The sequence below is a fragment of the Mus caroli genome, chromosome 13, assembly GCF_900094665.2.
Source record: "Mus caroli chromosome 13, CAROLI_EIJ_v1.1, whole genome shotgun sequence".
NCBI lineage: Eukaryota > Metazoa > Chordata > Mammalia > Rodentia > Muridae > Mus > Mus caroli.
The window spans coordinates 86925878-86935416 of NC_034582.1; the positions used below are offsets into that span (position 1 = coordinate 86925878).

General features: G+C 39.4%; 1 long non-coding RNA gene across 1 annotated transcript in view; it reads left to right on the forward strand.

Moving 5' to 3' along the window:
- The window catches only part of LOC110308085, a 16556-nt gene extending 8934 nt beyond the window's left edge, over nt 1-7622 (forward strand). Inside the window, exon 3 of the long non-coding RNA XR_002379516.2 lies at nt 7460-7622. This is a non-coding gene — a long non-coding RNA (uncharacterized LOC110308085). The remainder of the gene's footprint in view (nt 1-7459) is intronic.
- Nucleotides 7623-9539: the final 1917 nt, after the last annotated feature.

A 9539-nucleotide genomic window follows, 5' to 3' on the forward strand; every position in this document is an offset into this window, starting at 1 on the left:
TACCATCACTTTCAAACATGGATGCCTCCTTCTCTCTCTCTCTCTCTCTCTCTCTCTCTCTCTCTCTCTCTCTCTCTCTCCTGTCCTAGAACTCACTATGTAGACCAGGCTGGCCTCAAATTTACCAAGATCTGCCTTCTCTGCCCCCCAAGTGCTGGGATTGAAGGCATGCACGATATGCCTGGCTCAAGAGCTCTTTCTTTGTGTATGAGTTACATTACTCCAATCTAAATCTATCTTCAAAGCTTCTCCCCTTTTGATTAAACTTTGCTATATATTAAAGATAGAGATGCTTCAGAGAATATAACATTACTATGTGGCCTATAATTTCCTTGCTGTGAAAGAATAATTAGAGTGAATCCACTAATTGTTAAACAACAGAAAGAGTGGATACAAATAATTGTGACATGCCAGTAATCCTAGAACTAGCAGGCAGAGGGAGGCAAGAGAATCAACATTCAAAGCCTGCCTGGCCAACATAATAAATTCAAAGCCAGTCTATGATACATTCTGAGACTCTGTCTCAAAAAAGCAAAAACCACTCAAGCCACAACAAATACAGTTGTGGCCCAGTGTTAGAATACTTGCTAAGCATGCTGTGGGTCCTTGGGACAAACCACAGCCCCATGAAAAATAATAATCACAATAATAGATGACTATTAATATATCTTGTACCTATTAGTGCCTCTCGTTCATCTTGGGGATGAATAAGATTGCCCTGGTGACCTCCTTCATATAGCTTCAAGATAAAGAGAGGGTACAGGAGCACTTTAACATTTACAAGACAAAAATTTTTCATGATATTAACAGATAAAATGAAAATATATTTTACTATAAGAACAAATAGCTAGGACAACTAACCTGTTACACTTACACTTCGACTAGTCTGCCTCTTCCAAGCTGGTTGACTGGGATGAAAGAAGGTCTCTTAGCAGGTCTGACTGCTTATATAGTTGGAAAGAAGATGCATAGTGCAACCAATCAGTTTCAGAGATTTCTAGGCCATATGGTTGTGTACTTTCTGAGCTTAGCCAGGTTCCCTGCAGGATGGAGCATCCCTTGTTTCACCTCCCTCATAACATCCTGTATCTTAGCAGGCTTTCCTCCAAAATGGAAGCTTTAACTTTAGAAGAAATTGGTACACAACATCATGTGTAAGGACACTGGGTGTCTTAGTGCATTTCTGTACAGTGCAGGACTCCTCTAATGGGTAAACCTGACCAGGGAATTTCTACTGACCTAAGTCATCTTCAATTCAATCCCTTCCCTTCTTCCTCTCCTTAACAGTCACCAGAGACTTGTAAGCATGCACGTGCACGCACATGCACAGGCGCGCGCACACACACACACACACACACACACACACACACACACACACACACAGAGAGAGAGAGAGAGAGAGAGAGAGAGAGAGAGTTAGAGAGAGAGTTAAAACAAAATAACAAGTCTTTTCAAATATTTTTAAAATAATTCCAAATCATCTCAATTTTCCTCTCCTTTTTTTCTTTGGCATGGAGGAGTATCTATCTGCAAAGCATGTGTGATTCCATATGGACAAACTAATATCATAGCTCTTAGCCTTCATTACTTTGAAAGCTATAAAAACCAATGCAAAATAACATTCTGAGCAATATTTAAAATGTAAAGTACTCTTCAAATAAAATAATGTATAAATTTTACAAATTGAAGATCAAGTTGCTACTAAATGAGGATCTATGATAATGCCTCAAGGGTAGATTCAACTATCTGAAGAGAAAAACCGTAATTAAATGAGTTAATTAGACAAAAACATTCCACTGAATCAAGTCATAGTTTAAATTAGTGAGTTTTTTTTAAAGCCAAGAACTGAAATTATATAGGTATGTGGACTTTTTGTGTTTTTGTACAAGTTAATAAATGCTCAGGCTATATACAAATATAATATTATAACAACTTGTTGGAGACTCCCTTTCTCAGCAGGGCTTTCCCTTCTTCCCTGATATTATCTAGAGAGTGTCTGTGGGCACAGATGCCTGACTTTCTCTGGAGGATGACCCTGCACAGACAGAGCTTCCTGCAAACACTGCATGATTCAGTACATAAGTCCTGCTCAGAACTTCCACTGTATGATAGTTAGGTGCTGTGTTATGACCAATCATCCTTTCCTGCCCATAGCCCCCAACCCTTACATATCCTACCCCTGGAACAATAACGTTGAGCTGTCTCTCCGTAAACCATTCCATTATACTCAGAGCCATTGCCACTGCTCCATGCTTCTGCTCCCTCTGCCCTTGTGGGCCAGTGGCTAACAACCCCAGAGGAGAAGGACACCCACAAAAACTCTTTATTTCATGCCTTTTATTCTTTTTTGGGGGGGATGCGGGGGGGGTTTCGAGACAGGGTTACTCTGTATAGCCCTGGCTGTGCTGGCCTCGAACTCAGAAATCCACCTGCCTCTGCCTCCTGAGTGTTGGGATTAAAGGCGTGTGCCACCATGCCAGTCACCTTTTATTATTATTGCTATACATATAAAACAAGAACATATAGGATATGTAATCACTGATGGATTAATTTATGATATAATCTGCTACATTCATTTAGCAGATTATATCATAATAATTTTAATAATCATAATAATCATAATCATAATAAACTTACCTCTTTTTCTTTAATTATATATAATATATGAAATATAAATATATATAACAATAATAAAACATAACAAATTATAATAATCATATATAAATAAATAATAAAACATAACATGTTATGTTTTAATAAAATATATAATAAATAATAAAACATATATAAAATAAAATAATAAAACATATAACAAATTATAACAAATCATAATAAACTTACCTCTTTTTCTTTAATTATATATATTATAATATATGAAATATAAATATATATAAAACAATAATAAAACATAAAACAATAATAAAATATATAAAGACAATATAGGTTATGTATTCACAAATGGATAAATTTATTTACATTTCAAATGTTATCCCCTTTCCAAGTTTCCCCTCTGAAAACCCCATACCATCCCCCCTTACCCTGCTTCTATAAGGGTGCTCCCCCACTCCTGCCTCACCGCCCTAGCATTCCTCTACACATCAAGTCTTCACAGGACCAAGGACCTCCCCTCCCATTGATGCCAGATAAGGCCCTTTCAGCTCCTCCAGTCCTTCCCCTAACTCCTCCATTGGGGTCCCTATGCTCAGTCCAATGGTTGGCTGGGATCATCTGCATCTGTATTGGTCAGGATCTGGCAGAGCCTCTCAGGAGACAGCTTTATCAGTCTCCTGTCAGCAAGCACTTCTTGGCATCAGCAATAGTGTCTGGGTTTCCTGTCTTTATATGGGATGGATCCCCAAGTGGGGCAGTCTCTGGATGCCCTTTCTTTCAGTCTCTGTTCCACTCTTTGTCCCTGTATTTCCTTTAGACAGGAGTAATTATATGTCAAAAATTTGGAGATGGGGTGGGTGGTCACATCCCTCAACCGGGGGGCCATGCCTAATCTCTGGATATGATCTCAACAGGTTCTCCCTCCCCGTTGTGGGGTATTTCAGCTAATGTCATCCCATCCCTGATGGGTCCTGGGAGGCTCTTGCTTTCCTGGCATCTGGAACTTTCTGGTTGCTACCCCCAGTTCCCCACCCCCCCATTGCTACATAACTCTGTTCAATTTCCTGATCCTCTGTATATCTCCTCCATCTCCTTCCATACCTGATTCTTACCCTTTTTCCCCTCCACCTCCTCTCTTCCTCCCAAGTCCCTCCCACCCTCTATTTCCCTTGATTAAATTGTTTCCCCTTCTAAGTAGGTCTGAAGCATCCACACTTTGGTCTTCCATCCTTTAGAACTTCATGTAGTCCCTGAGTCGTATCAGGGGTATTCCTTGCTTTTTGCCTAATATCCACTTATCAGTGAGTACATACCATGTACATTCTTTTGGTTTGGTTTGGTTTGGTTTGGTTTGGTTTTGCTTTGCTTTGCTTTGCTTTGCTTTGCTTTGCTTTGCTTTGCTTTGCTTTGCTTTGCTTTGCTTTGCTTTGCTTTGGTTTTCGAGACAGGGTTTCTCTGTATACCCCTGGCTGTCCTGGAACTCACTCTGTAGACCAGGCTGGCATTGAACCCAGAAATCTGCCTGCCTCTGCCTCCCAAGTGCTGGGATTAAGGGCGTGTGCCACCACTGGCTGGCAACATGTGTATTCTTTTATACTTAGTTACCTCACTCCGGATGATATTTTCTAGATCCATCCATTTGCCTACAAATTTCGTGAAGTCATTGTTTTTAATAGCTAAGTGTATACATTGTGTAAATGTACCACATTTTCTGTATCCATTCCTCTGTAATGTTTGCTTTGAACTTTAGTAAAATTTCTTTTATAAATGTGGGTGTCCTTGTATTTGAAGCATAGATGTTCAGAATTGAGAATTCATCTTGATAGGTTTTTCCTATGATAGGTATGAAGTATCCTTCCTTGTATTTTTTGATAACTTTTAGTTGAAAGTCGATTTTATTCGATATTAAAATGGCTACTCCAGCTTGTTTCTTGGGACCATTTGCTTGGAAAACTGGTTTCCAGCCTTTCCCAATGAGGTAGTGTCTGTCTTTGTCAGTGAGGTGTGTTTACTGTATGCAGCAAAATGCTGGGTCCTATTTATATATGCAGTCTGTTAGCCTATGTCCTTTTATTGGGGAATTGAGTCCATTGATGTTAAGAGATATTAAGGAATAGCGATTGTTGCGTCCTGTTATTTTTGTTGTTAGAGGTGGAATTATGTTTGTGTGGCTATCTTCGTTTGTGTTTGCTGAAAGAAGATTACTTTCTTGCTTTTTCTAGGATGTAGTTTCCCTCCTTGTGTTGGAGGTTTCCATCTATTATCCTTTGTAGGGTTGGATTTGTGGAAAGATATTGTATAAATTTGGTTTTGTCATGGAATACCTTGTTTTTTCCATCTATGGTTATTGTGAGTTTTTCTGGGTATAGTAGCCTGGGCTGGCATTTGTGTTCTCTTAGGGTCTGTATGACATCTACCCAGGATCTTCTGGCTTTCATAGTCTCTGTTAAGAAGTCTGGTGTAATTCTGATAGGTCTACCTTTAGATGTTACTTGACCTTTTTCCCTTACTGCTTTTAATATTCTTTCTTTGTTTTGTGCATTTGGTGTTTTGACTATTATGTGACAGGAAGAATTTCTTTTCTGGTCCAGTCTATTTGGAGTTCTGTAGGTTTCTTGTATGTTCATGGACATCTCTTTCTTTAGGTTAGGGAAGTTTTCTTCTATAATTTTGTTGAAGATATTTACTGACCTTTTAAGTTAGGAATTTTCACTCTCTTCTATACTTACTATTCTTAGGTTTGGTCTTCTCATTGTGTCCTGGATTTCCTGGATGTTTGGAGTTAGGAGCTTTTTGCATTTTCTTTAACTACTGTGTCAATGTTTCTATGGTATCTTCTGCACCTGAGATTCTCTCTTCTATCTCTTGTAGTCTGTTGGTGATACTCATGTCTGTGACGCCTGGTCTCTTCCCTAGATTTTCTATCTTCAGGGTTGTCTCCCTTTGGGATTTCTTTATTGTTTCTATTTCCATCTTTATATCCTGGATGGTTTTGTTCAATTCCTTCAACTGTTTGTTTGTGTTTCCTGGTAATTATTTAAAAGATTTTTGTATTTCTTCTTTAAGGGCTTCTACCTATTTACCTGTGTTCTCCTGTATTTCTTTAAGGGAGTTATTTACATCCTTCTTAATGTCCTCTATCATCATCATGAGATGTGATTTTAAATCAGAGTCTTGTTTTTCCAGTGTGTTGGGATATCCAGGCCTTGCTGTGGTGGGAGAACTGGGTTCTGATGATACCAAGTAGCCTTGGTTTCTGTTGCTTATGTTCTTGTCCTTGCCTCTTGCCATCCGGTTAGCTGTGGTGTTAACTGGTCTTGCATTCTCTGACTGTGGCTTGTCCTTCCTATACGCCTGTATGTCAGCACTCCTGGGAGACCAACTCTCTCCAGGCACAATTTCGGTATGGAGAGCTGTGGCCCAGGGTCAGCTCCGGGGCACAGACAGAAACTGGAAGGATCCTGTCCCCAGCTGTTCCTTGGTTCCTGTGTCCTAATGGCTCTGGGCATGTCCCTCTTGGGCCAGGTATTTGAGCAGAAGTGATGGTCTCACCTGTGCTTCAGGTGTGTCAGCACTCCCGGGAGACCAGCTCTCTCCCTGCAAAATTTGGATAAATTAATGACACTGCCTTCTAAGTTTATTTACTGTTGTTCACTTGGATATATTTTTAGAGCTGATTGCTTGGGATTACATGGCCTCTCAGGAGCTTACTGTCTAGATAAAACTGACTTTCCTCTCAGTAACCATTAACTGTCTAGAGGTGGGCCTTGAGAAATACACCCTATCTATATTGGCATGTTGAGTGGTGTTGTTATTTTTTAAATATAAAAATTTATTGCTGGGCATGGTGGCACACGTCTCAGCCCTCGGGAGGCAGAGACAGGTGGATTTCTGAGTTCGAGGCCAGTATGGTCTACAAAGTGAGTTCCAGGACAGCCAGGGCTATACAGAGAAACCCTGTCTTGATAAACCAAAAATCTTAACAATATTTATGAGTCCATATTAACCTTCTCCCATACCTCTTCACTACCTAGTTAGGTTTCCATCCATCCATCCATCCATCTATTCATCCATCCATCCATTCATTCATTCATTCACTCACCTATTCAGTCAACAAACAAATATTTAATATCTTGTGTTTACAAGATTCTATTCTGGATAAATAGTCTCTATAAAGATGTTTTGGGGGGCTGGAGAGATGGCTCAGTGGTTAAGAGCACACCGACTGCTCTTCCAAAGGTCCTGAGTTCAAATTCCAGCAACCACATGGTGACTCACAACCATCCATAAGGAAATCTGATGCCCTCTTCTGGAGTGTCTAAAGACAGCTACAGTGTACTCACATATAATAAATAGATAAATCTTTAAAAAAAAAAAAAAAGATGTTTTGAGAGCAGGGGAAGGGGGAGGGGGAAACTAGGAAAGGGGATAACATTTGAAATGTAAATAAAGAAAATGTCTAATAAAAAACTGTCACCTGTTAAGAGATAAAGATGAAGGTAATGAATGATGAAACAGAAGAAACAGCTGCATAGAAAATGGTCCAAAATTCAGGACCAGAAAATTATAAGTAAGCAAGAACTGAAATCTTTTCATGAAGGACAAGGGTTTAATTTGAAGAAGCCTCTTTTCAAAAGAAAACACGAAAGGGGGCTAGTAGAAAAGTAAACCCACTGTGTAGGAACAGAATTCCCATGAGTATCAGAATTTAATGCTTAGTTTCTAGATTTTTCTGGTTGTATTTTGCCTTGCTTTATATCATAGTCTTACAATTTCTTATTTAAAAAGTTCCACTCAGAGCATTTTTTAGGGTGATGCTAACCAGATGGCTTTTTCTAATCTTCCACAGGGGGAAATGCAAAGCAGGACTTGAAGCCAGCACTGCCACCTACAAGCGAGGACTGTGAAAGGGAAAAAGACTGAAACTCCAGTCATCTGGATATTTGTCCAAGCTGCCAGAAAACTAAGAATAGACCTGTAGAGCGGGGCTTCTGGTTTATACAAAATAGAAATGTGTTTAAAATAAAATAAGAAAAGAAAAAGAACTTCAAAGCCTTGGCATTATTTGAAAACATGAAGTCTGTTTGCCTATGTATTTTATCTTTGTTTCAGCTTGTCATTCTACTCACTACCTGGGTCCTTGCACAAGTTCCCTTTCTTTCTGGGGTGTGTGTGTGTGTGTGTGTGCGCGCGCGCGCCCTCATTTGTGAACCAGAGAGAGGGAGCATGCATGTGCCACAGCATGTGTGTTGGAATCATGGGACAACCTAGGGTATCAATCCTCATCTGCCACCTTGTTGGAGACACTCTTGCTGCATGTTACACATGCTGGGCTTATGCTTGCAAACTTCCAGGGGTTCTCTTGTCTCTACCTTCTGTCTCCTAGTAGAGGCAAAATTAAGTTTCCCTACTTGAATAAAGATAGTAGACTTGCCTCTTTGTTAGTTTGAGTAAATTATTAGTGCTGTTGAAAACTTAGTAAGGCTAAACATGAATACTTAGTGCTATTAGTGCTATTAAAACTTGTATAAAGACGCTATTATCAAATATTTAATAAGGTTTATTAAGAATAGTTGAATTAAAATCTAACCACTCAGCTGCCTGTCTATTTTATATTTTTTGGCGTTTGACCATGGTCAGTCTTAACCATTTGTGATGGTTTGTATATGCTTTGTGCTGGGAGTGGCACTATTAGGCAGTGTGACCTTGTTGGAATACGTGTATCACCATGAGCATGGGCTTTAAGACCACCCCCCACCCCCATTATAGCTGCCTGAAAGTCAGTCTTCTTCTAGTGGTCTTAGATGAAGATGTAGACCTCTCAACTCCTCTTGCACCATGCCTGCCTTGCTTCTGCCTTGATGATAATAGACTGAACCTCTGAACCTGTAAACCAGCCCCAATTAAATGTTGTCCCTATAAGAGTTGCCTTGGTCATGGTATCTGTTCACAGCAATAAAATCCTAACTAAGACACCATTATTTAAAACTTTACCATCTACCACTGACACCCACCAAAAAGTCAAACCAGGATTCATGTAAACTGCTCATATGCACCGGGCCAATGGGTGAGAAATATTCCCTGGTTCCCCCTCTGAAATGTTCACCTGAATGGCTTGATTACTACTATAGCAGATGAGTCCTAAGTGGGATTTCAGTATTAACATTGATATGGTAGATACAGAGCAAATGTCTGCCCAAATGAACTTTTAAATTTTAGCTTCTTCAATTATATAATCCATTAGGTGGCTCTGAATTCTAAAAACAAAACAGAAGTAAATCTCTCCATAACTAAGTCACATGATGGACTTCAGCCCTCTGTCCTGTTTCAGATAATGAGCATGGAAATTTGGTCAAGTGCTTTTCCTCCCAAGGTCACCCAGGAAACTACTCCCTGGGGAAGGTGGGTGTGTGTACCTGGGGGAAGGGGAAGAATGGGGCAAAGTGTGAAGTGTGACTGAGATGGTACCAGGCTGATGAATAACCGCTACACTTACCAATCTATCCAAACACCAGCCAGCACTTTGCATCTGAGAAGCAGTTTGTTTTTAAAACATTAATGAAAAGCATGGACCATGCAGAGAAATAATGAAGAGAAGGCTTGCAAAATTGCAAAATCAGATAAGTTTTTGGTTGGTTGGCTAGTTGGTTTTTAATGTGTTCTGTCATCTGTAGAATGACATGCCTAGAACATTTAAGCGCTTTTGTGAACTTGTCAATTGTTCAAAACCATTTTGAAAAAAAAAAGACAGCATTTGAAATAAAGCTGAGTGTGTAATCTGGCAACTCCACGCCTAAATATACACCCTACAGAAATTCTCACCCAAGTGATGTTTCCCATCATGTTAATGCCAAAATTGCTTCAAACAAACAAACAAACAAACAAACAAACATACTCTTTTTTTTTTTTTTTTTTTTTTTTTTTTTTTT